The sequence below is a fragment of the Scyliorhinus torazame genome, chromosome 2, assembly GCF_047496885.1.
Source record: "Scyliorhinus torazame isolate Kashiwa2021f chromosome 2, sScyTor2.1, whole genome shotgun sequence".
In the NCBI taxonomy this organism is placed as follows: domain Eukaryota; kingdom Metazoa; phylum Chordata; class Chondrichthyes; order Carcharhiniformes; family Scyliorhinidae; genus Scyliorhinus; species Scyliorhinus torazame.
The window spans coordinates 319,214,618-319,240,428 of record NC_092708.1 but is presented as its reverse complement, the minus strand read 5'-3'; the positions used below and the strand labels follow the sequence as shown (position 1 = coordinate 319,240,428).

Here is a 25,811-nt window from a genome sequence, read left to right as displayed (position 1 = left end):
CATTTGAGAAAGGACGTAACAAGTAGAAGCAGGAGTGGGCCATTTGGTCATCGACTCTTCTCTGTCATGCAACAAGATCACAGATGATCCTCTATTTCAACTTCACCTTGCCACACTATCCCCATATCCCTTAATTCCCTTAGTACTCAAAAATTTGTCTTGAATATACTCAACGAATCGACATCATGTGCTCTTTGAGGGTGGAGGACTTTAAAGATTCACAACCCTTTGAATAAGAACTCAGTGGGCATCATGGTCAAACCCTCGACCCAACGTCCATACATTTTCCAGCCAGAATTACTGCATAGCAGTCCAGAGCAGGAACTTTGATTGTTCCTTTCCTAAACTGGCAGTATTGGTGTTGCTTTACGCCCTGACTGAAATGAGGCAACTCATTCCAAATCAAGGTTTGATTTGGAGGTTTGGGGCACTTCTACTTTAATGGCTTAGTATTGTAATCCATTCACCATCTAAATCAGCAGTGGAGCTGCCTGGTGCCTTAAATATTTCTGGGACTTATTTGGAGGGTGGGAAGTTTCGGCAGACATGGAAAGAACATTGTAATAATTGGACCTCTAATTTCAAACCCACACAATACAGATATAATATTCATCTGTTTTAATGACATTTCAAGTTACAGGTTAGGCCAAATATTGCAGCTGTTAACATTTGTAATTTTGCTGGAGATGTAACTTATTACAAAATAAAAGTTGAAACTCCCTGCTAGAATCAATCTTAAACCACTAGCTTGGCAAATATGTAAAAAAAACTGGAATACGGTAGTAATTATTAAACCTGTGCGGATTGCTATCTCAATGTCCGTCTTTCTAAATGGTAATGTGGTATCAGCAGCTGCAGACGGCCGTTGATTTCCCTATTAGTAAACAAGTGCTTTGGAGACCTGTATGAGACACTTTAAGCCCACTACTCCCCGAAGTGCTGTCAAGCTTAACTACTAATCCATGGTATTTTAGAGCACTGGAAATTCATCTTTATAAAACCCTAACAAAAACGAAAGAAGCCTGGAGGGCATGAGCTCCCTCTGGTGAGACAAATGACATGTTCATTTATTAATGAAACAATAACCCTGGAAGGAGGATCAAAGCATGTTCCGTCCTCACTTTACAATCCCCAATTTTCTGAGGCCAAACCATTTAATTGAGTCATGACAATGAAAGATTTAATTGTTACCGTTAAATAAACTTTCAGGTAGGAGTCAGAGAACCCAATATGCCTCTTAATGCAAATGCACAGCATCTTAGTGGCTATTCCACACAGAACACGTGGCCAGAGGGCAAAACTGTTTTAATTTTGGCAATGAATGCATAGTTATTGTTTATTAGGAAAATCTCATAAGGCTGTAGTTTTGATTTTGCTGTCCTATTTACTGCATCTTAATTACTTCGCAATTATTTTGCAAATAAAAGCCTGTTGCAAATTGGCACAAGTCTTTGTTTAATTATTCAGAAAGAACTGATTTGTTACTTTGCTTTGTATTATCAAAAATATATGTTACTATTTGCATTGAGGCACATAATCATTTCTCTGTGTTGGAAGATTTATCCATGCACTGTTGGCTCTGACCAACATATTTGACTTAATTGCAGGAATTACTTTCAGATGCCCAAAATAATGTGCTCTGCATATTGTTATTCTGCAGATGTTGATGACAGATCTCACCACTTTAATATCTGAGTCTGATAACTGTACAGGTTAATCTTGCTGTGGTTTTCCAATATTCACAATTTACAACTTTTCTGTACAGATTGTACTGGAGAAACTGCAGTGCTTTCTAAAAGTTTCCAGAGAAATATTTTGTTTATTAAACGGTCAACAGCAACAAAGATTTGAAAATGAACCATGCAACGTTCCACATATCACACTAACCATTAAACAACAAGGACACGTCCCTGTTCCATATTGGTACCAATACAAAGCTATGTCAGATCATTTTCACAAAAAAATACTGAACACACGGTATCACCCCTCAAAGGTTCCTCAATAGAAATGGAAGATAAGCCTGAGAATGTGTTATCATGTCCAAAACTTTATCGTAGAAACTCAGTACTACACGGATTAAACTTGAAACAATCCATTTTATGTCAAATTTAACTTCCGCTTAAGTAATTGAAATATTATCCAATGCAATGTGATCTTGATTCAAGCCTCTCGTGTGGGAGATGCTGTGATATAAAATATGATCTTTCATCACTGTGTATGCCGTCATTGTAACACAATATAATCTAAGGTTGTCTAGACTCTTATTTCACCGTAGATAGACTTGATTGGAGACTGCATAGCATTTCAAATCCTGGGTGGTTTACTGGATATAATAGTGTGCAGTAGGAATATGATTCAGTTTAGTGTTGGTGCCTTTTGTCTGCATTAATCTGCAAAGGTATCTTTGTAGAATTCTATAAATGCATTCTATCGATGCTTGTCACATTTTCCATTCTTTCATCCCAAACATTTAATTTAGTATCCAGTCATGCTGGTAATCCATGACACTCTCTATTCACCTCTGATTCAGTGCTGACAACAGCTTCTTGTGAAGATAAAAACAGGTAAAGGGTATTAAAGGGAATGGAAGAATCCAGCAATACTCAGAGACCTCTATCCACGGTGCTGCACTTTGACCTTCCAGGTTTCTATTGTAATAATTTCTGTAAGTTGTGAAGTGAACTAATATGTCAACTGCCAATGTCATGGTTGAACATTTCTTTCGACTGTTACCTGGCCTTAATGTTTCTAACATGTAATTTACCGCACTTCTGGGTGGGCCATGCATGCTGCCATCCCTGCATTCTCCTTGGCAGTCCCAGCCTCATTTACATTTTGCCAACCAGTTGCCAGCCTGAAATTGGTGTAAGCAGTGCAGCAGAGGTTGCCTGCTGGCACTCAATGACGTTGGAGAGGGGGGGGGGGTGGAGTTATGAGGGGAGGTGGAGTTCAACAGGGTCTTATTGCTGACGCACAATTACCTTTTTCACGCTCTTTTCTAAACACCATGGACTGGATTCTCCGATACCCCAGCCCTGTATTTCTCGCCGCCGCTCGCTGGCGGGAGGATTCTCTACTCCCCTCCACTTGTCAATGGGATTTTCCATTGAAGCCACTCTATTCCGCTGGGAAACCCACGGGTCGGGCTGCACTGCCTGCAGGAAAAGAGAATAGCCACGGCCAGAGAATTCCAGTCCACTTCTCCAAGTAATGGTGGAAAGGGTGAATGTTAGTCTGGTGGTAAGGGGGTGGGTTCCTGATGGAAACAGACAATGCTGCTTTACAAAAATTGACTATGGCTCCTCTCCCACACCACAATATCAAGAAGGCAATGTAACATGACAGAAGAAAAAAAAACCTTGCATTTGTAAAGCACTTGTCATGACCTCAGAGTGTCCCAAAGTGTTTAAAGCCAATGAAATACTTGTGAAGTGTAGTCACCGTTTTAATACAGGAAAGGGGAGCAGGGTTGCACAATGGCTAGCACTGCTGCCACACAGCTCCAGGGACCTGTGTTCAATTCCGGATTCGATGACTGTCTGTGTGGAGTTTTCACTTTCTCCCTGTATCTGCGTGGGTTTCCTCTGGGTGCTCCGGTTTCCTCCATCAGTCCAAAGATGTGCAAGTTAGGTGGATTGACCATGTTAAATTGCCCCGTAGTGTCCAAAACGTTAGATGGGATTACTGGGTTACGGGGATAGGGTGGAGGTATAGGCTTAAGTAGGGTGCTCTTTCCAAGGGCCAGTGCAGACTCGATGGGCCAAATGGCCTCCTTCTACACTGTAAATTCTATGAAATGTACCAACTAATTTGGTCACAGGAAGTTCCCATAAACAATCTGATAGTGGTCAGTTAGTCTGTTTTTAGTGATGTAGTTTGAAGGGTAAGTATTGGCCAGGCCATTGGGGTTAACTCCCATGCTCTTCTTTACAACAGTATCCTGGGATTTAGCGTACCCAATTCATTTTTTACAATTAAGGGGCAATTTAGCGTGACCAATCCACCTATCCTGCACATCTTTGGGTTGTGGGGGTGAAACCCACGCAAACACGGGGAGACTGTGCAAACTCCACACGGACAGTGACCCAGAGCCGGGATCAAACCTGGGACCTCGGCGGTGTGAGGCAGCACTGCTATTCACTACGCCACCCTGCTGCCCATCATGGGATCTTTTACACTCACATGGGATAGTCGGCGGGATTCCCTGGCCTCCATGACGCGTGTTTCCCGGCAGTGCGCCATTCGCTGGTGGCGGGATTCTCTATTCCCGCTGCTGTCAAGAGTAATGCTCATTGAAGCCACCCAACCCTGTTGGGAAACCTGCGGGCGGGGTGCGTCGCCAGTGAACGGCTGGAGAATTCCAAAGGACAACACCTCCTATAGTGCAGCATTTTTTCAGTAATGCAGTGCAGTGTCAGCCTAGATTGTTGTGCTCAAGTCTCTAGGAGTAGGATTTGACCACACAATCTTCTGACTCAAAAGCAAGAGCACCTCCAATTGAGCCACAGTGAAATAAGGTAACATTTTCATAGATTTTCTATTTTAAGTTATCAGCTCAAATAGAATTGACAATTGTTTCTGGCCATAAATAGAATCTATAATTACAGAATACCCACACAAATGATTCCCAATATAAGATGGAGCCATCTCAGAAGCTTTGGTGAAGAAACAGGATACCTTCCTGCAGACAGCCAGAAATGAATCCACCTGCATCTCTTGTCATACAATTCCTCATAGCCTGACTGTCCCTACTGCCTTTGTGACTGAGCTATCAGCCATGTAGTTCCAATCTTCTGGAATTCCTTCCCTAAAGTCTAGACCTTTCTACTTCCCTCCCCACCTTGAATAGCAAGAATGAACCACACTTCGGGTCACCTCTCTGACTTGACCTATCCTCCCCTATGTGAAGCACCTTGGGCTGCGGTATTATATTAAAGGTTCCAAACACATTCAAACGGCAGATAGAACATAGAAACCTCAAGCTTAGAGAAAGGGAGAACAGCTGGAAAACTGGAATAAGTTGACAATCATGAAACAGGTTTTGACGTGACAGCAGTAAACCTTCCCTTTTTATTTGGTGTCATTCACTTGATTGACATTATTTGATTCAAAATACCAATTTGCATAACACTTATAGATTGAAGTGATATTCAACATTCAATTTTTACATTCAGTGAAAGTGGTGGTGTTGGAATCTGTACTGAAATGATACCTGGCAACACCAGATGACCAGCACAAGTGGAACACTGTTGTGTTATTTGGTTAAGCCAACAATTTATACTAATCCTTATTGTAAGGTTCCAAATTTAACATGTTTACCTGCCTGATGCATTGACCATCACAGGCATTGATTTACATTGTAATCGTAATGTGTTTAATTTAGAAGGCAAATCCCTTAAATAGATCAATAACCCATTACAGATTAATTGGAAAATATACATGAGCAACAATGTAACTTTTCAACAACCATGTTTAAAAAGGCATGTAAAACATTTTGTGCCACCTCCAGTGGAATTTGGCCATTTTCAAAAGGCCCATGACAGGACATTGAGTTTGGTCTAAATCTGGTCTACTAATTCAGCATTTATGAATTAAAGTTCTGTTCATTAAGATTCAGGTAAAAATCTTTGGCCGTCTCTCTTTCGTAATGTACGCCTGATGGCAGAATGAACTGAAATTACTTTTATATTGTCAGTATGAGGGGGGAGATGTGACCAATTTAATAGAGCTTGAGATTGGAGATATATTAATGCCAGTGAAGTTGGAGTGCCCATGTTAATCTCGGCATGTTTTGAATATTTATATTAATTTCAATGTGAGTTAAAGCTTAGAGCTAATGTCGTATATGGTTGGAACGTATGGGGTAGATTCTGGTTTGGGACCATTTTCTGGCCATCTTGGCTGCTAGAGCAAGAGGCCCGAGAATTCATGCGGATTAACCCTGGTGACTCATGAGCTGCCACACCAGCAGTTTCCACAGTCAGTTCGGTGAGTAAAAATATCAATGTCAGGCCACGTGCCTTGCTCAACTACGTTATAGGAGGGGGGAGTGGGGTGGGCTTTGCTATCCTGCCGAAAGTTTACATGTGGCTGGCAAGGTGAGGATGGCTGGAATACTCATGGAGGAAGCACAGGGATGAAGACAGAGATCAGGATAGGGATGCAGGGTAGATGATGGTGGAGTAGTAATGTCTCTGGACTAGTAATCCAGAAGCCCAGGCTAATTCTCTAGGACATTGGATCAGCTCCATTATGGTGGAATTAAATCTGGAACTGATGCTAGTCTCGGTAATGGTGACCATATGGAATCTCCTAGTTCTGCCAATAGCAGGAAGCTTGGCAGGCAGGGGAATTTAATTTGTTGGGAGGCCAACAATCACTTTCCTGACGGTTGGATGAACTTTGGCAATTAGTTTTCAGGGGCGAGATTCTCCGACCCCCAGCCGGGTCGGAGAATCTCCGGGGGCTGGCGTGAATCCCGCCCTCGCCGGTTGCTGAATTCTCCGGCACCGGATATTCGGCGGGAGCAGGAATCACGCCGCGCAGGTCGACGGCCCACCCCCGCCGATTCTCCGGCCCGCGATGGGTCGAAGTCCTGCTGCTGGACTGCCTGTCCCGCAAGCGAGGATCAAACCACCTCTCTTCCCGGCGGGACTAGGCGGCGCAGGCGGGCTCCGGGGTCCTAAGGGGGGGCGTGGGGCGATCTGGCCCTGGGGGGTGCCCCACGGTGGCCTGGCCCGCAATCGGGGCCCACCGATCCACGGGCGGGCCTGTGCCGTGGGGGCACTCTTTTCCCTCCACCTCAGCCACAGTCTTCACCATGGCTGACGCGGAAGAGACAACCTCCTGCGCATGCGCGGGGATGACGTCAGCAGCCGCTGACGCTCCGGCGCATGCACGGACTTCCGCCACCCGGCGAAGTCCTTTCAGCCCCGGCTGACGTGGCGCCAAAGGCCTTTCCCGCCGGCAGAAGGTGCGCCAACAACTCCGGTGCAGGGCTAGCCCCTCAAGGTGAGGGCTTGGCCCCTAAAGGTGCGGAGAAATCCGCACCTTTGGGGTGGCCCAATGCCGGAGTGGTTCACGCCACTCCATCCCTCTGGGACCCCCCGCCCTGCCAGGTAGGGGAGTATCCCATCCCAGGTCTTCAAAGTCGGGTCGAGTTTCCGGACAAACAATGTCGGGATGCCCTCTTGTAGGCATTAGCGTGGCAAGCATGGTTATAAAAGGGCCAGTTCACTGAAATTAAGCTCCCCCAACAAATTAAGTTCCCTGCTTGCGAGAAATTAGACTGTTCACATTCATGACTCCACATAAGTGGCGTGTACCTGGCGAGGTTGACTTCTTCCATGATTAAAGGTGAGTTCTTAGTGCGTTGTCCTGTTTGGACAGCATCTGTAAATGCCAGCCTATGCTTGAGACTGGGCAGTGGCAGTGGAAGTTGCGTGGAGGTTGACCAAGGAAGGGTTAGTGGGGAAGGGTGGAGCAGTGGCTGGGCAAAGGTGGAGGGGATAGTGCTGGATTACCGGGTGCCCTATAAATATGGCACCTGGGCTTTCTACCCCATGAGGTAAAGATGGGGACGGCGACTTTCTGCCGCCCCGCTGTGAGAATCGGTAAGCTGCTCGTAGATGCGTTTGTAAAAATAGTAGGGAGTTGTGTTGGGTCAGCTTCTTGATACATCCCCAGTGCCAGGGACGATTTTTAGTGGCAGAATTGGATGTGGATCAGCTGCCCTCTTTCATTAGGCGGGCAGCCATTTTAGATAATTATCTAAAGGCCTGATTAAGGGAGATGTTTCTGATGCATTGGCATTTTGCCAAAAGTAGGCCGACACCAGCCCCCTCTGTTTGGGATGTTGCCAACTTCATGGAGATGTCCGCCCTGCAGCCATCCAGGGATTGTGGGGATGGGGAGGGAGAGGTGTGTGCATTGGAATTGAATGATTCATGACCCAAATAGGGAACCCGGGCAGGGAACTTCACCCCCCCCCCCCCCCCCCCCCCCAGCCCCCCCAAGCTCCCTGCTGGCCCCTGGGCCAGCTGGAAGGGCATGCCAGCTCGGACCCTCTGAGTTTTAACATTTTCTTTCTTATCCCTCCAAACATCCCCCAAAATAGAGGAGTTCTCTTGATCCCTGATTTGCCTCAGGAGCACCCACCTCTTAAGCTGGCGGAGGGGCGGGGGGCTGCAGATTCAGAGCTGCTGGTCCTCTGATTAGGTTGGCAGTATTTACATCCTGCCCAAGCTCGGAATGGTCCAACACTGGCAAGATTGCTGGGTTGGTCCCGTTGCCGTCAAATATAGGCTCAGGATCCCCATATTGTCCCAACATTGGAGTCCTGAAGCCTGTGATTAAATTCAGCCCTATGATTCTAATAATGTAAAGAACTAGTGCAACCTCTGTTTCCTACTGTCGGGTTTAACAACTGTATTTAGTTTTGTTTAAACTGAGCCGAAACGACTGATGTATTTTTACATGTATTCTGCTTTAACATTCACATTGCTATTTGTTAGTTGTCCCTTTCATATTTCTCATAGAATCATTATGGCACTGAGTCCATGCTGGCTCTCTGTAGCGCACTCTCGTCAGTACTTTTCTCCTTGTCAATCGCCATAGCCTTGCAATTTTATTCCACTCAAGTGCCGGTCCAAATTCCTTTTGAGCTCATTGATTGTCTCTGCTTGCACCATCCTCTTAGGCACTGAGTTTGAGGTCATTACCACTCACTGCAAGGGCAGCATGGTAGTGCAGTGGTTAGCACAGCTGCCTCACGGCGCTGAGGTCCCAGATTCGATCCTGACTCTGGGTCAATGTCCAGTTGGATTGGAGTTTGCATATTCTCCCCGTGTTTGCGTGGGTTTTGCCCCCACAACCCAAAGATGAGCAGACTAGGTGCATTTGCCACGCTAAATTGCCCCTTAGTTGGAATAAATTAATTGGGTATTCTAAATTTATATTTTTTTAAAATCACCACTCACTGCGTGATAAAGTTCTTCCTCACATCCCCCCTGTATCTCTTGCCCAAAACCTTAAATCTGTGTTCCCTAGTCCTTGTATCATCAGCCAATGAGAACTGTTTTTCTTTGTCCATTCATGTAAACCTGTCATAATACGGTACAGAAGACCATAAGATATAGGAGCAGAATTAGGCCATTTGGCCCATCGAGTCTTCTCTGCCGTACACCTCTATTGGATCTCCCCTCAGTGTCTTTTGCTCCAAAGAGAACTGCAGCTTCTCCAACCTAAGCTTGCCGCTAAATTCTCTCATCCCTGGAACCATTCTGGTAAAGCTCCTCTGCACCTCGCAAAGATTCTCACTGCCTTCCTGAAGGCTGGTGACCAGAGCCAGCCACAATGTTCTAGTTCTGGCCTAATCAGGGCTTTATAAATGTTCAGCATAACTTCCCTGCACTCCACACTTCAATATATCATGGCCAAGATCCCCTATGCTTAACTGACTACTCTCTCAATATGTCTCGCCACCTTCAAAGATCTACTCACGTGGACCCCATATCCCTCTGATCTTGCATATTCTTTAGAACTGTGCCATTACGTATATATTGCTACTCTCTATTCCTTCTACCAAAATACAGTGCCTCTCATTTCTGCATTAAATTCCACTGAACATTTCTCTGTCCATTCCACTAGACTCGCTATGCGCTGTTGCGGTTGATTGCTATCGTCCTTACTTTTTGCCATACCTCCAACTTCTGTATCTTTCTAGTTTGAAAAACAACCATTTACTATAGCTTGCTGTTTCCTGTCCTTAAGCCATTTGTTTATTCAAGCAGACACTGACTCTCCTATTTATTAATCAGCCTCTGGTGCTTTGTCAAATGCTTTTTAAAAAATCTGTATGGATAATATCCATTGCTTTCCCTTCATCTATCTTCTCTGGTGCTCCATCAAAAAATTTGGTTAGGTTAGTGAGACCTATTCTGTCTTTTACAAACCCATCCTGGCCATACTTCATTTGCTCATTCCCCTCCATGTGCCTGTTATTTTTTTCCCGTCTGATTATTGTTTCTTAAACATTACCCACAACTTCCTTTCTGAACAAAAACAAATCATTTTACTTTGGGGAATGTCACTCACTGGGGTTGGAAAATTCAGAAATCTCTTGCTCTGATTTCCTCACGATTTCTCACAATGTCATTATTTACATCAGTTCATTCGTCCCTTCTACCGATATAAATCTATCCACTTAATTTGGAAACAAAAGTTTATCAAAAGCTTTTTTCTCAATTATTTCATTAATTTAAGGCCTTTACTAATCTTTGCCATATTCTGCAATCTTCTGCCCCTTTTAAACAAAAATGTTTTAATTTTCACGCTATCCTGCATTAGCTTTTCCTTATTTGCAGCATTCCTTTTATAACCCCATAGTCTCTGCCCCTCTCATGCTTTATTATGTTACAGCATCACCGTTAAGTGTTTTAACAGCATGCTAACTGGCAAATACATTGATGCACATTCCAATAGACAGTAACATAAAGATGATATTAGATTCTACAACCGTGCATGTGTCGATATAAGCAAGTGCACAGGTAAACAAAGGCCGTTAGAAAATGCTGTTCGTGACACTGCCTCCATTTGAATTACTAAAGGAAAGAACTACTAACAACCAAAAGTACGATCTCTCTCAAAACATCTGCATCCAGCTGACCCTGGCCTTAACCTTTAAATCTATCTTTTCATATTCATCTCAAAAGACCTTGTCAATGGCCAAGGAGACTCATAAAAAAGGATCCTTCGACAAACAAAAAGATACAGAGGAAATTCAACCCAAATTAGGTGGCAGGAGATAATACAATTTGCTCATTTTTATTCTGCTGCTCAAACTGAGGTTTAATTCATTTCACTTTATCTTTATTCATGTTATTTAAACATTAGATTCATGAGGATTTTGAACTGCAACAGATATAGAGAACAAAACTAGTTGCCAAATTTGTCCAACATCTGTTCCCAGAAGGAACAGACATTTGCCAACGTCACATCATGTTGTATTTTCTGAATTAATTTCAAAGACAGCCCATCAGTTTACGAACTGTTTGATCAAACTTCTCATTAACCGAATGAAACATTAGATTGGTGATATCAATATTCAGACAAATAATTTAAATGTTCATTAAATGGCTCATGTAGAGACAGTAGAAACACAAGCAAACAAAGACGTGATTTCTGCACGATCATTTATTAAAATCGGAAGACAAATGTTGATTCATTGGACTTGTAAAATTATGTACAGCACTTCAATAAACAGAATGCTGCTTATGCTCCAATGAATAATGTTCCTGGTCTGTACTGAAAAAGTCAAATTCTGATACGATTATGGATTATGCTCATGTTCTTTTATTTTGGAGAAAAAAACTGATTGGGAGAGAAAAAAACGAATGCTGAAATTGTAACCAGAAAGGAGCTGATTACCTGTTGGAGTTGAAGGCTGATAAACCAATGCAGAGCAAGCAGAGAGTCCTTTTGTTTGTCCATCTGGCGACTAGGTTTCTGTCTCAATTTGGTTAGGAATCTGTGTTGGGAAGGGGAGGGGGGAAAGGAAATGCCAGGTCAACTGGAATCAAAATCTCCTTGCACTAATTTATGAATTTTTCAAAGACAACTGTCCAAAAAACAGACATTGCCAAATCATGATGATGACAGTTCAACAGTGTATCCTGTTGCAAGTGTTAGGATGTTTCTTTCCTCTCCATTCTCACCAAATAATGGGATCTCTATGATGCCAAATGACTTGTATATTTCCATACGTGTAAGTTTTCTGTAATTAAAATATATTGTATATTATGCCCAGCATTCTTATCTTACCATTTGAAAGAGCTGGTATAGTAAAATTGTTATTTTGAATGTAATTATATATTACCCCCCCCCCCCCCCCAAAAAAAGTTTTCTGATGTCCAAATGTTCAATTGAATGCTGTTGGGATTGTACCTTACTTAATCGCCAATGATTGCTGAAAGCCAGAGTCACAAAAAAAGAATTAATCGCCCAACATTTCTCTGAGAAGGTATGTATTCTAGCTACCATTCTATATGCTGCAGAGCCCTGGATTTAAAAAAGAACTACTGATGGTGCCACCGGGTGAATGTTTTATTCAGCAATGCCTTCTTCACAAATATTGTACATTTGGGTAATTTGTATCAAGTTAAATCAATAAGCATTGAAACAAATTGTTCCCCGTGTTGCTGTACTTCGTGAACAGATTGTGTGTTGATGCTCCCGGCCTTACTGGGTATATATTTACTGCATTGAAACATTTAGCTTCCAATGTACCTGCTCCCCCCCCACCCGCGCAAAAAAAAACTGGGAGAGGTAACTGCAGCTGTTCTCCATGTACAATGGTGTGTCTAATAAAAAGCGGAACAGTTTGCAAACATTCAGCTGTCCTGCGCAACTACTCACCATGACCTTCCTTGGCAATCATCTGCAAAGCAGTCACAAATCACTAATGAGCTGTTTTTGTCTTTAATTGCTTACTTAATTATAGAGAATTAACATAAGAACATTTCCAATTATTAACATAATTGTATTCAGAGATGAAATGTTGGTATCTGTCAATCTGCCCATCTATAATAAGCAACTTGTTTACAGAAAGCAGTTTTGTTTTAAACACACTTCCCAATCTGCAACTAAAGCCTGGATGGCCCCGCTCTGGCATGTGCCACCAAGCCTTTTAGGTCATGTTGGAAAATGAACTTGGTGCACAACAAAGAAACGTGTTTTAATCCGACGACTACAGCAGCCAGTAAAACTCAATGTGTTTGCTAGCTGAAAGAATTCATCCACACAGGAGTCCACTATATATTTTTTGTCATTTCATATTTTTTCTTAGCGTTCACAACTTGGTTTTGACACATCCTGTTAAAAGAGAAAGAAAATGGCTGGAAGTACTGAATTTATCACTCTCGACAGGATGGAGTATCAGCATTTTCATCTCTTGTCTTTTGTAGCAAAATAGAAAAACTCAAAAAAAGGGGGTGAAACTGATCTTGGCTCAGTTAGGCAGAAGTGGGGCGATAGTGGAATGACAGACCGCTTTTTTAACACAATGTGCTTTTCCACTGGTGTCACTCATTTCGACGCTACTGGCAAACAGCAACGTCACCCTGGGAACATGAGAAATATTGCAAGTGTATCAGCGGAAGATAAATAAGGAGTCCTGCTTCGAAACGGTCCCAGAATGTTGATCGTCAGTTTCAGAGCAAAGTATTCCTCAAAGAGGGAACACCAATAGAAGTCTGAAATACATCATGAATAGTTTGTGTCTTTGACTAGCCACATGCAGCTGTGCTAATAAATACTGGATTATCACCAAAAGACGCATCTTGCTAACTCTCTAACCTAGGGTGATGCAGCTGTATATAAAATGTCTATGTAACTCGCAAGTGGTGCTATTGGATAAAGCGAAGCCTTTGTGTGTGTTTTTAAGCGTCCAAATCATTTCCTATCAGGCATGCAAGGTATTAGGTCCTATGTTTCCTCAGTTAACTGAGCCTCAAGTAGTAAACTCAGCCCAACTCTGTAAATCCAGATTTGTTTGACAACACGATTTAGGGGCTATCTATTCATGTACCTTGTACAACTAACTCCACTGTTAAAGCTGGAATCATGAAAGAGTCATTTCATGTCGCTGTTAAATTCTTCTCAAATCTCCTTGCAAGTAACGAGTAAAAAAAAGCTCAGTGTGTAATGCCAGCTAATGTGGTTTATGGAAGAAAATAGTATCAGCCTATCTTTGTAGCTATCTAAGCCAGGATAATGCTTTTAGCCTTTATACTTCAACCAACTCTATTTTTTCCAACCCTCGGCCATGTATCTCCTGAAATCCTTTTTCCAAAGAGTTAAATTGGATGTGAAATCTGTGCTCAGCTCTGAGTTGCCTTTGTTCTTGGTCTTGCCGGCGAAGCTTTGCCACTGCATCACTTTCATCGGCGACTGATTGAGCTTGACAGTGTGACAGCGAGGCACAGACGAGCAATCCTGCTCTGAATGAGAGTCTTTTGCAGCCAGGCGCTAGCCTGCCTGCTTCAGTGTCTGAGAAAGGACCACAACAGATGCGGAAAGAAAACCTTCTCAAGGAGAAAAAAAAAAGCGAAACTTTTGACGCAATGAAATTTGAAACAGAGCTCCTTCACTCTAGGTGATCTTGACAATGGGAGAAAAGGCGATTGATCAACTGCGTATCTGAAAGTTAAAAGGTGGCGAATTGCGAGAAGGGAAAGAACCTTGAGCTCGACGACCATTACTTTTGCAGATTAGTGTCACCAGCAAGTGACAAATTGTGGACGAAAGTTTCTTCTTTATTGGAAGTGTTATGTGTAATATAAATGCTTTGCATCTCCACTGGGGAAGAAAGTGTTATATCACTTAAAATCCAGCATTCGGCCCAATTTTGTTTTTTTTGATTTGATTAAGTGGAGGGCCTGAAGTTGGTTCTACTAATTCCATTTTAACGATCAGGCCAAACAGGGAAAATGACAAATGTAACAACAGCATTTCAATTCTCCCATTTAAATTTTTAAAAATAACTTTTTGGAGGCACTAAAGTATAATGGTCCAAATATTCTTGGGCCTTGGGGAAGTCCTGATATGGTGACCTGTGTGGAATTGTCTGGGAAGTTTCACCTTCCGATGTGCTATTTCCTGGGCTCCTCCACGAATGTCTCAAAATCTGAATAAGTGTCGCAGACTTGGGAGAATTCAATGTGCTTACCTGGATGGTTACCCAGGAAATGTCAAACAGATTAAAATATAGTCTTACTTCCAGATAAGCACAGAACTGACCCCCTAATCATGATGCCCACTCCCACCCCTGGCCACCCGACCTACCACCCGAACCACTGCACTATTCCCCAGCCACCCACCGACACCCCTGACCCCTTAACTATCTCACTGACCACTCCCCTGACCATCTGAATACTCTCCTGACTACCCCAACTACTCGCCATAACCACTCAGTCAGTTCACAAACCTGTCCCCCAAACCACCTGGTTACCACCTAATCACCCATCTACATAGATATATTGATACAGAGAAGATAGGAACAGGAGGAGGCCTTTTGGCCCTTCAATCCTGCTCCGCCATTCATCATGATCATGGCTGATCATCCAACTCAATAGCCTAATCCTGCTTTCCCCCCATAGCCTTTGATCCCATTCTACCCAAGTGCTATATCCAGCTGCCTCTTGAATATATTCAAAGTTCTGGCATCAACTACGTCCTGTGGTAATGAATTCCACAGGCTCACCACTTTTTGTGTGAAGAAATGTCTCCTTATCTCTGTCCGAAATGGTTACCCTGAATCCTCAGGCTGTGACCCCTGATTCTGAACACACCCATCATTGTTAACATCTTCCCTGCATCTACCCTGTCTAGTCCTGGGTCGGATTTCAAACAATGACAAGACAGAGTACAGGAATGAGATAGATAATCTGGTGAACTGGTGCGATGACAATAATCTCTCCCTCAATGTCAACAAAACAATGGAGATTGTCATCGACTTCAGGAAGCGTAGTGGACAACATGCCCCTGTCTACATCAAGGGAACAAAGTAGAAAGGGTCGAGAGCTTCAAGTTTTTAGGTGTACAGATCACCAACAGTCTGTCCTGGTCCCCCCATGCCGACACTATAGTTAAGAAAGCCCACCAACAACACTACTTTCTCAGAAGACTAAGGAAATTTGGCATGGCAGCTGCAACCCTCACCAACTTCTACAGATGCACCATAGAAAGCATTCTTTCTGGTTGTATCACAGCTTGGTATGGAGCCTGCTCTGCCCAAGACCGCAGGAAACTACAAAAGGTGGTGAATACAGCCCAGTCCATCACGCAAACCATCCTCCCATCCATTGACTCTATCTATAATTCCTGCTGCCTCAGAAAGACAGCCAGCATAATTAAAGGCCCCACGCACCCCGGACACACTCTCTTCCACCTTCTTCCGTCAGGAAAGAGATACCAAACTCTGAGGTCACGTACCAACCGACTCAAGAACATCTCCTTCCCTACTGCCATCAGACTTTTGAATGGACCTACCTCGTATTAAGTCGATCTTTTCTCTACACCTTGCTATAACTGTAACATTATATTCTGCAGTCTCTCCTTCCTTCCCTATGTACAGCATGCATTGTTTGTACAGCATGCAAGAAACAATACTTTTCACTGTATACTCATACATGTGACAATAATATATCAAATCATAAAATCCCCATTTACCCACCTCATCCACTACCCAACTCCCACCTACCATCCTCAGACACCTGCCACTTCACCCAATTACCCACTACCCACACCCACCTCATCCCACTACGCACTTACCCACCTCAGGCATCTACCCCTACCCACCTTACCACACACCCACTTACCCTACACAATTACCCAATCACCCATTTAGCGATTTACCTCACCTACTGTATCAACTTATCCACTTATCTCACACCCTAGCCATTCACTCATTCATCCACTCACCCATTCATTAACATTCAAACTGGACATTTAAACTTACTAAACAGTAACTGGTGCCATAAAAGGGCAGCCTGCCCTGTCTTCCCCCTGATTCTACTACATCCCTGGGAGCATTGCACTCCACATTTCTGAAAAAGCCAGGCTCGGATGACCCTGGAAGAAATGCGGATCAGCATTGAGTTGGAGAAGTTTTCGAATGGAGCAGCAATCCGACAATGATTGCTGCTCCTCAGAAGATCTGGGCCAATGCCATTGTGGTGGCACATTGCTTTCTTACACAATATTTAAAAATAAGAGATATACAGTGTTTATACATGCTATATAAGAACTATTTTACAGTTTAAAAAATGGTAATTGCTTTGTGGGATTCCATGCTGTCATCCTTCCACACTTTTGCCTAACAGACTCTCTGTATATCCATGATGTAAAATTCCTAATGGCAGGACAGACGGGAACTGAAAGTATCTCAAAGTAGCTCTTTGTATCCCTAACAGGATTAAAAGTTAGCACTGTTAGTACAAACAAAACTTTTGTACTTTTGTGCCAAGGTGGAAAGTTTCCCATGTGTATCTAAAGGCCCTCTTCCAATTCGAGTTTAGTCGATCGTTCTGATATAATTCGTTCATAAAAGTATATTTTTGTTTTTGCATAACTTATCGCTCTGGCTGTTAACATATAATATTAATGTTTTCCTTGCAGATGATCGTTCATGGATAGAGAATTTATGCAGTGCAGAATGCCGTGTCTGGAAAACCACTGAGAATAGTCTCAAATTATTCCATTTGCCTTTTCGATAAGATCTGTTTCCAGCATTAAACTTCCAGGTGAGGGGTCAAGTTTCAGGAAGAATCTGTGGATGATCTACAGGAAATATGTCTTATACCAAAGCATTGCATATATTATACTCATAGTATTAAAACACTATCAATGCTTTCAGAAAAGCAAATTTGGAATTTAAAAAAACTACTATGACTATGAAACTAACAACTTGCCGTAAAAACCCATCTGGTTCATTATTGTCCTTTAGGGAAAGAAATCTGCCACATTTACCTGGCCTGGCCCACCTCTGACTCCAGAGTCACAGAAATGCGGTAGACACTTAACTGATCTCTGAAATGACCGAGCAAGATGCTCAATTGTACTAACCCGCTATGAAAAAGCATTACTAGGATTCAAATTGGACATATTGTGATAAATGTAGGATTTTCAGATATATTGTATTATATGTATTTGGTGCAGTAATGGTTAAAAGCCTGAGTTAATGTGTGTATGACTGCTGCTGTAGTGTGTTTAAAAATCCTGATATGCAAGCCAGCTCGGCTTTTTGGGTGCCGGGGGTGCAATTAAAACATCGTAAAAGTTTGGGTTGATGGATTTTTGTTTATATTGAGAAGGTTTCCTGCAGAATGGTTAATTAGAGACATTGGCCGGGATTCTCCGCAGGCGTGATTCTCCATTATGCCGGCGCCCGGGGGTTTCCCGACGTCGTGAGACTGCCCCACAACGAGAAACCCCATTGACCAGCTGGCATAACGGAGAATCCCGCCGGCCGGTCAGGACAGAATAGTGGCGCGGCGGGGCGGAGAATCCTGTCCATTGTGTTCAGTTTAGTAAGATGTAGTTAATGGGACGAGTCATTGGCTGAAGATGTCAGGTGTTGAGGTTAAGAGCTAGTCTGTGGATGGAAGGCAAGCTGAAAAACAGTTTATGATGAAATGTTCCCTGAGATTCTGCATCATTCTGACAGAGCTCAGGTTTATGTTTTCAAGCAGTCTGTAAAGACATCTCTGTACAGCAAGTATTCTTGAGTGCTAACTGCATTTAAAAGTGGATTGGGATCGGCAATGTTTTGTTGTTTGAGTGGAAATAAAGATAGCAGTTTATAAAAATTTGTTTATGGGTTGTGGGCGTTGCTGGCTGGGCCAGCATTTACTGCCCGTCCCTGAGGACATTTCAGGGTCAACCACATTGCTGTGGATCCGGAGTCACATGTAGGCCAGACCAGGGGGGAATAACAGAATTCCTTCCCTAAAGGACATTGGGGAAGGACTATTGTGACACTGTATTGATCAGCATTGTTTAAGTATTAATTATAAGCCATTTTCTTGTGTGATGATAAAGATATTTTAATACTGTGTTAGTATTAAAGTTTGTGTTAATATACCTCATCTGAAATCACTCCTGGAGTGAGGTATCCTTTCCTCACAGTCTTACAAAATTAAAATAAAATATTGGGGTCTGGTCTGGGATCGTAATAATATTAATATCAAAAAAAAGATATTATCTGATCATTGTTACAACCCCCTGGGCTACTGCATGGTCAATTCCAACCCCACTTGACCCAGAGTCGCAACACAATTGAAATTAATAAATAATTCTTAGAAAAACACCCAAAATCTTTGGCCCTTGGCTGCCCAATAACTACAGTAACCAGTTTGTAAAATTAAAACACATTTAATTTTATTAATAACAATAACTATGATTAAATCTGCAGAAAATACAATGGGTTAACTATTATCTAATTTTTAACCGCCCCCTTTAACTCATCCCCACTCTCTACATACACACACAATACAGACAAACAAATACAGAGGGGAAAAGAGGGGTGTAAAAATAATAATGAAAGTTGAAATTTTTTTTAGAGTACCCAATTCATTTTTTCCAATTAAGGGGCAATTTAGCATGGCCAATCCACCTAGCCTGCACATATTTGGGTTGTGGGAGCGAAACCCACGCAAACATGGGGAGAATGTGCAAACTCCACACAGACAGTGTCCCAGAGCCGTGATCGAACCTGGGACCTCGGCGCCGTGAGGCAACAGGGCTAGCCCTCTGCGCCAACGTGCTGCCAAACTAATAATGAAAGTTAAAAGATAGTCTTCATTTTCGATGGTTTTTCCCAGCACTCCTTTCTTCAATTTAGGCTTTCGGTTCAAGGTTTTAACTAGATTCTGTGTTCAGCTATGCAGCTTTTCTGGAAAAAAACATGAGTAGAGAAAGAGAGCAGCTTCTTTCCTCTGAGCATCCAGGACTCCAACTCCTTACCCTGGCTCTCTGAAAATCATCCCACTCAGGCAGAACCCAATCACCACAAGTTACTGGGCAGAATACAGCCTTTTGGCTCATACACTGGCCAACAGCCAACCAAGCCTCACTGACCTCTCGGGTACTGAAAAGTCTGAGTTCTATTATCCAAAGGCTGTTTCGTAACTCTTGAATTCCTCACTTCCCCTGCTTGATTTAAAGATGTATGTTCATTAAGCATCCATGAATCAAAATGATAGCAGCAAAAATAAAGAAAAGGGAAGAAAGGAAATCAACAGAAAGGGCCCTTACATTATTATCATGTTGTTTGTGGGTGTTTGCTGCGTGCAAAGTAGCTGTGTGTCCTGCATTACAATAGTGACTAAAAAGACTACTTCATCAGCTGTAAAACACTTTGAGATTCCAGCGGTTGTGGAAAGCACTGTATAAATGCAAGTGTTCCTTTTAACATGAGCTTTGATGTTGAATTGAAATACAGCAAAGGCACTCCCAGCCCAGTTGACCCCACAAAGCCCTCTTCACTAATGCTTGGGGACATTTATACAAAAATTGGAACAGCCTGAGCCAGTCATGCTCACAAAATCATACTTTTCAGCCGATCGCCGAAATCTTCAATCCTCGTTTGTGGCTGGGATTTTCCAGTGCCGCTGAAGGTGAATGGAGTTTTGGCTGGAACACCAAATTTTCCGCTCTCGATCACAATGGGTTCCGCCAAGGACGAGACTGTAGAATCCTGCCCTATGTTTCAGGATTCTTCATCTCCGTCCCTGGGTACGTCTTGACCCACCGGCAGGACAGAGCCACCAGAGGTGATGGCACAATGGTATACATTCAGAAGGGAGTTGCCCTGAATATCCTCAACATTGACTCCGGATCCCACAAAGGTTCATAACATCAGGTGAAAGGCAGGCAAGGAAAGCACCTGCTGATTACCACTTAGCACTTTCCTTCGGTTGATCATCCAGTACTCCTCCATGTTGGAGCATGTCCTGAAGGCAGCAAAGGAACAATGGGTGGAGAATTCAATGTCCATTTCCAAGAATGGCGCAGTAGCACCCCTATTGAATAGGTTGGCAAAGTCCTGAGGGATAGAGCTGACAAACTGGACATGTGGCCAATGGTGAGAGAACCAATATGAGAGAAAATCATTTGTGGCCTCATCTTCGCCAACCTAGCTCTCACATATGTATTTGACCATGGTGGTAGGAGGAACCATTGCACAGACCTTGGAGACAAAGTCCCATCTTCACACTCAGAGCACCATCCAGTCTCTTGCACAGCAGTACAACTGCGTCAAATGAGATGGTTCAGAACAGATTTAGCAGTTCAAGACTGGTTATCCATGAGATACCGTGGGAGAATTAATTACCAGGACTGCAGAGGTTCGTTCTGATTTGTTGATTGGGGGATCACGGATCTCTATCTACAACATGCTGCTTCTGCTGCGTAGCTGTGCTGTACTCCCGTATTGCAGCTTCACCGGGTTGACACCTCATTACTGAAGCACCATCTGTAACCTCACTGCCCGTCACAGTCTAACATTCACTTCAAATCAGGTGGCCAACCCTGAGGCATAAAGACAAGGCTCGAAATTTGTTTCACCCTGAGTATCTACTGACGAGCCTTTCTTGATATGCAGGCTGTGCACTTCTACCATGTGATGAGCACATGTATGCCACCCACCACGTTCAGCCCTTCGTCACCAGTGTTTGCCTGTAAAACGGGCTTTATACTGTTTGTGGGGGTCAAGTCCATTTTGCACTTTAAATACAAAAGGGAATTTTATGTCTGGGTGTTGAGGGGGTGGGGCTTTAAAAAGGCAAACTTGTCAGCACCCCAGGAAACTCTTTCCAACTCACTGACTTCTAGTTTTAAATAGAACACGTCAGGGCAGCACGGTGGCGCAGTGGTAGCACTGCAGTCTCACGGCGCCGAGGTCCCAGGTTCGATCCCGGCTGTGGGTCACTGTCCGTGTGGAGTTTGCACATTCTCCCCGTGTTTGCGTGGGTTTCGCCCCCACAACCCAAAGATGTGCAGGTTAGGTGGATTGAACACGCTACATTGCCCCTTAAATGGAAAAAATGAATTGGGTACTCTAAATTTTAAAAAATTTAATTTAAAAATAAATAAATAAAAATAACACGTCAGACTGTTTCTACCCAAACCCCTCAGGAGAGATGCGCTGCCTAAGAACAGATATTAATTATTTAATTAGAGCGATATTTTAACTCACTTTCAAACTTAATAGAGTATGGGCATGTTTGCCTGCCTTCCTAAAACTCACTGTTGAAAGCAAGAACACATTTAAGGGGCATTTAAGGGGCTGAATTCATCTCCTGCTAAAAATAGTCAATATTCAGAGCCGCCTCCTTACCTGCTTGTTCACATTTGCGAAGAAGTTATTTTCTACACTTTGGAAAGTTTCTCAACCACATCACAGGAAAGTGACGATGAGATCAGCCATGGTCATATTGAACGACGGAGCGGGCTCGAGGTTCACAGCTCCAGGGTCCCAGGTTCGATTCCGGCTTGGGTCTCTGTCTGTGCAGAGTCTGCACATCCTCCCCGCGTGTGTGTGGATTTCCTCCTGGTGCTCCGGTTTCCTCCCACAGTCCAAAGATGTGCAGGTTAGGTGGATTGGCCATGGTAAATTGCCCTTAGTGTCCAAAATTGCCCTTAGTGTTGGGTGGGGTTACTGGGTTATGGGGGTAGGGTGGAGGTGTTGACCTTGGGTAGGGCGCTCTTTCCAAGAGCCGGTGCAGACTTGATGGGCCGAATGGCCTCCTTCTGCACTGTAAATTCTATGAAATCTATGTTGACTTTTTAATTGCACATTTGTGTTACCATTGCTGGATTATTTAGGAGTTGCTTTTCCTCCATCAGAAATCTCGCTGCGTTTTCTGCAACAGAGCTTGCAAATGCAGAGACGGCAGGGTCTGTAAAAAATACTTTTCCAAATTATCACCGATATGTTTTCGTTCAAAATTGCACATACACAGCTGGCCTGACAAGCAACTTAACATTCTTACAGGCTGTGTAACGTGTTGGCCATTCAGCATTCATTATAGATAGTAAGATTATCAAAATAATAATAATCTTTATTAGTGTCACAAGTAGGCTGTTCGGGTACACTGCGGGAGAATTCAGAATGTCCAATTCACCTAACAGCACGTCTTTCGGGACTTGTGGGAGGAAACCGGAGACACGGGGAAAATGGGCAGACTCCGCACAGACAGTGACCCAAGGCGGGAATCGAACCTGGGACCCTGGCGCTGTGAAGAAACAGTGTGAACCACAGTAGTACCATGCCGCCCACATTTACTAGAGCCTTTTGCTATTATTTTGAAAATTTATTCTCGGGGACTTCATATTTTAAGCCTTCTTGTGAGTTAATTACATATCACCATTTACAGTAAAAATGAACATTTTACATATTTCAATTAGAAAGGAAAATCTCACTGCGAGAAACTGCAAACCAAGTAATTTTGGGGATTTCAGTCTGACTGGTCACATGGTCTTGTGGGCGGTTTATAAATAGAATGGCCAAATCTACAGTAAGCTATAACCTTGCTAATAACTACAGACTATTCCTGCATAAAAGCACCCAAAAGAAATATATCAAAACTAACTTAGCTCAAATTATTTGACTTCTGACACTTCAAAAATCCATTTGCTTTGAAAGAAAATTGTCTACCTATCTGCATATACACATCCCCCAATTTCTTGATTTGTAAGTCACCAACACATAAAGCTTTGGAAAATATAGAGCAGCAGTGGATTAGCGCCGGTACAAAATCTAAATTGCACATACGGCACTGCATTCAGGAAGGTAGTTATGGTTACATGGAATTATGCAGAAAATACAGCACAGAAACATGCCCGTCGGTCCAAGCCAGTATTTATGTTTCACTCGACCCTCCTCCCATCCTTCCTCACCTTACTCTTATCAGCAAAACCATCTATTACCTTCTCCCTCATCCGTTTATCTAGTTTCTCCTTAAAGGCATCCATGTTTTTTGTCTTAACCACTCCCTGTGGCGGCAAGTTCCAAATTCTCATGGCAGTCTAGGCAAAGATGTCTGCTCTGAATTCCTTACTTGATTTTCTTTTGTGACCATCTTATATTGATAGCCTTCAGTTTCACTCTTCCTCCCTGATAGAAAGACTCTCTCTGTGTCTAAACCATCAAAGCCTTTTATCATTTTGAAGACCTCGATTAAGCGCCATTCAGCCTTCTTTGAAGAACGGAGATCCAATTTGTTCAAGTCTTCATGCCAGGTATAACCTCACACCTTTGGTGTCATCTTTGTAGATCTTTTTTGCTGCCACTTCAGTACTTCTGCATACTTTTTACAATATGGCGACCAGAAATGTACACAGTACTCCACACATTGTCTAACCAAAATCCAATGCAAGTTCAGCACTACTTTTCGAATCCAATCTTTCAGAAATAAGGCCTAATACTTGATTTGGTCTTATCTTGTTGACCAGAGTTGCAACTTTCAGTGATTCGTGCATTTAAATTCTCAGACCCCTTTGCCCCTTTATTCTGTTTAGATTCTTTGGCTGGAACTTTCTGGCCTGTCCCACCGGCATGATCACCTGGTCCCGCCGAAATCAGTGGGCTTTTGGCTAGCTCGCCACGCCTGCCATGGGAGATCCTACCACAGCCGGGCCAGAAAATCCTGCCCTTATTTTCCGAGTAACATGTGACCTCCTTGTTTTTCTTAGCAAAAGGTCGTGCCTCACACTCGCCTATGGTGAAATTCATTTCTCAATTACCCCCCCACTCTTCAAGTTTATTAATGCCATTTTGTGATTTCTTTCCTCTTGTAATCAGTGTTAACTTTCTCTCCCAATTTGGTGTCTCCTAAAAATTTGGAATTTGGAGTTTTTGATTCCAAAATCTAAATTAGTGATATGAATTGTCACCACCAATAATCCCAGCACTGATCCTTGTGGGACCCCACGTCCCATCCTGAATAACTGCCCTTTCGCTCCCCACATCTGCTTTCTGTGTCTCAGACAGTCAGCTTTCCATTCTGTAATATTTATGTCATCTGGGCCTGAAAGGTCAACTCTGTTTCTCTCCACAGATGCTGCCTGACCTACTGAGCATTTTCTGTGTCTGTTTCAGACTTCCAGAACTTGCAGCATTCTGCTTTTGTATTACTGCAATATATCTGTTTTGCTGCAACAACAGGAAAGATCTTTGCCAATTGCTTGTGTTTTACACAGCTGCTTGAGTGGGAAATGTGGATCTTGACTTTTAAAGGCAGCAGGTGAACATGGGCCGAAGGTTTCCAGCACCTTCCGCCACGGGATCCTCTGGTCCTGCAGATGGCGAGCCCCCCCCCATCGTGTGATCCCCGGCGGTGGAGGACGCGGGGCACGCAAAACCCTGTAGACATCAGCGGGACTGCTGGAAGATCCCGCTGCCTGCCAATGGCGGGCCGGCCTCCAATACGGGAAAATACACCGCGGCGGGGGGGGGGGGGGGGGGGGGGGGGGTGGACACCCATCGTCTTAAACTCTGGGCCCTCGGATATACAGGCTGATACACTACCACAACTGAGCTAGCTGAGCTTTTAAGTATTAACTATTATGTTTAGGCAAGCAAAAAATAAAAATTGAGTCACAAAAACAAACCTTGGGGGAAAATTACATTTAAAATAGCTTGTTAATGTATTTTTTTTCCAATTAAGGAACAATTTAGCATGGACAATCCACCTACCCTTCACATCGTTGGATTGTGGGGGTGAGACCCAAGCAGACACGGAGAAAATGTGAAAACTCCACACGGACAGTGACCCGGAGCCGGGAACGAACCCGAATCCTTGGCGCCTTGAGGCCGCAGTGCTAGCCACTGCACCACCATGCCACCCATATTGCTTTTTAATGTAAGAAGTATTTTGCTGTTTAAATAAAAGTCACGCGTTTTAAAATGTGCTGACACAGAACATTCTCTTATTCAAAAAAGATCAAATTGGAGATTTTCCGCTAACTGCACAAGTAGAATTGCTTCCCCAAAACATTTAATGTTGCTTGAGCTATTGCCAGGTCAGTAATATATGTTTATACCATAAAAGGTGTTGAATCCACATTGTTGCAGGAATTAGGTTTGTACCTCATTAACCTGCAGTTGTTGAGTGTAGTGCCTTTGGTTACAATAAATTAGTTCAAGAAGACTACGTACTAATTGAATCTCTAGACTGGGACAATGGGAAAATTTTCTATTGGAGTTCTTTTTTAAATGCCCAGAGATAGTAATACGTTACTGAACTCAGCAA

At 43.2% G+C, this 25,811-nt stretch overlaps 1 long non-coding RNA gene across 1 annotated transcript in view; it reads left to right on the top strand.

The window, feature by feature from the left end:
• LOC140400139 (uncharacterized) overlaps nucleotides 1–25,449 on the top strand; it is a 186,661-nt gene extending 161,212 nt beyond the window's left edge. Inside the window, exons 2-4 of the long non-coding RNA XR_011938061.1 lie at nucleotides 17,176–17,300; nucleotides 23,682–23,799; nucleotides 25,227–25,449. This is a non-coding gene — a long non-coding RNA (uncharacterized lncRNA). The remainder of the gene's footprint in view (nucleotides 1–17,175; nucleotides 17,301–23,681; nucleotides 23,800–25,226) is intronic.
• Nucleotides 25,450–25,811: the final 362 nt, after the last annotated feature.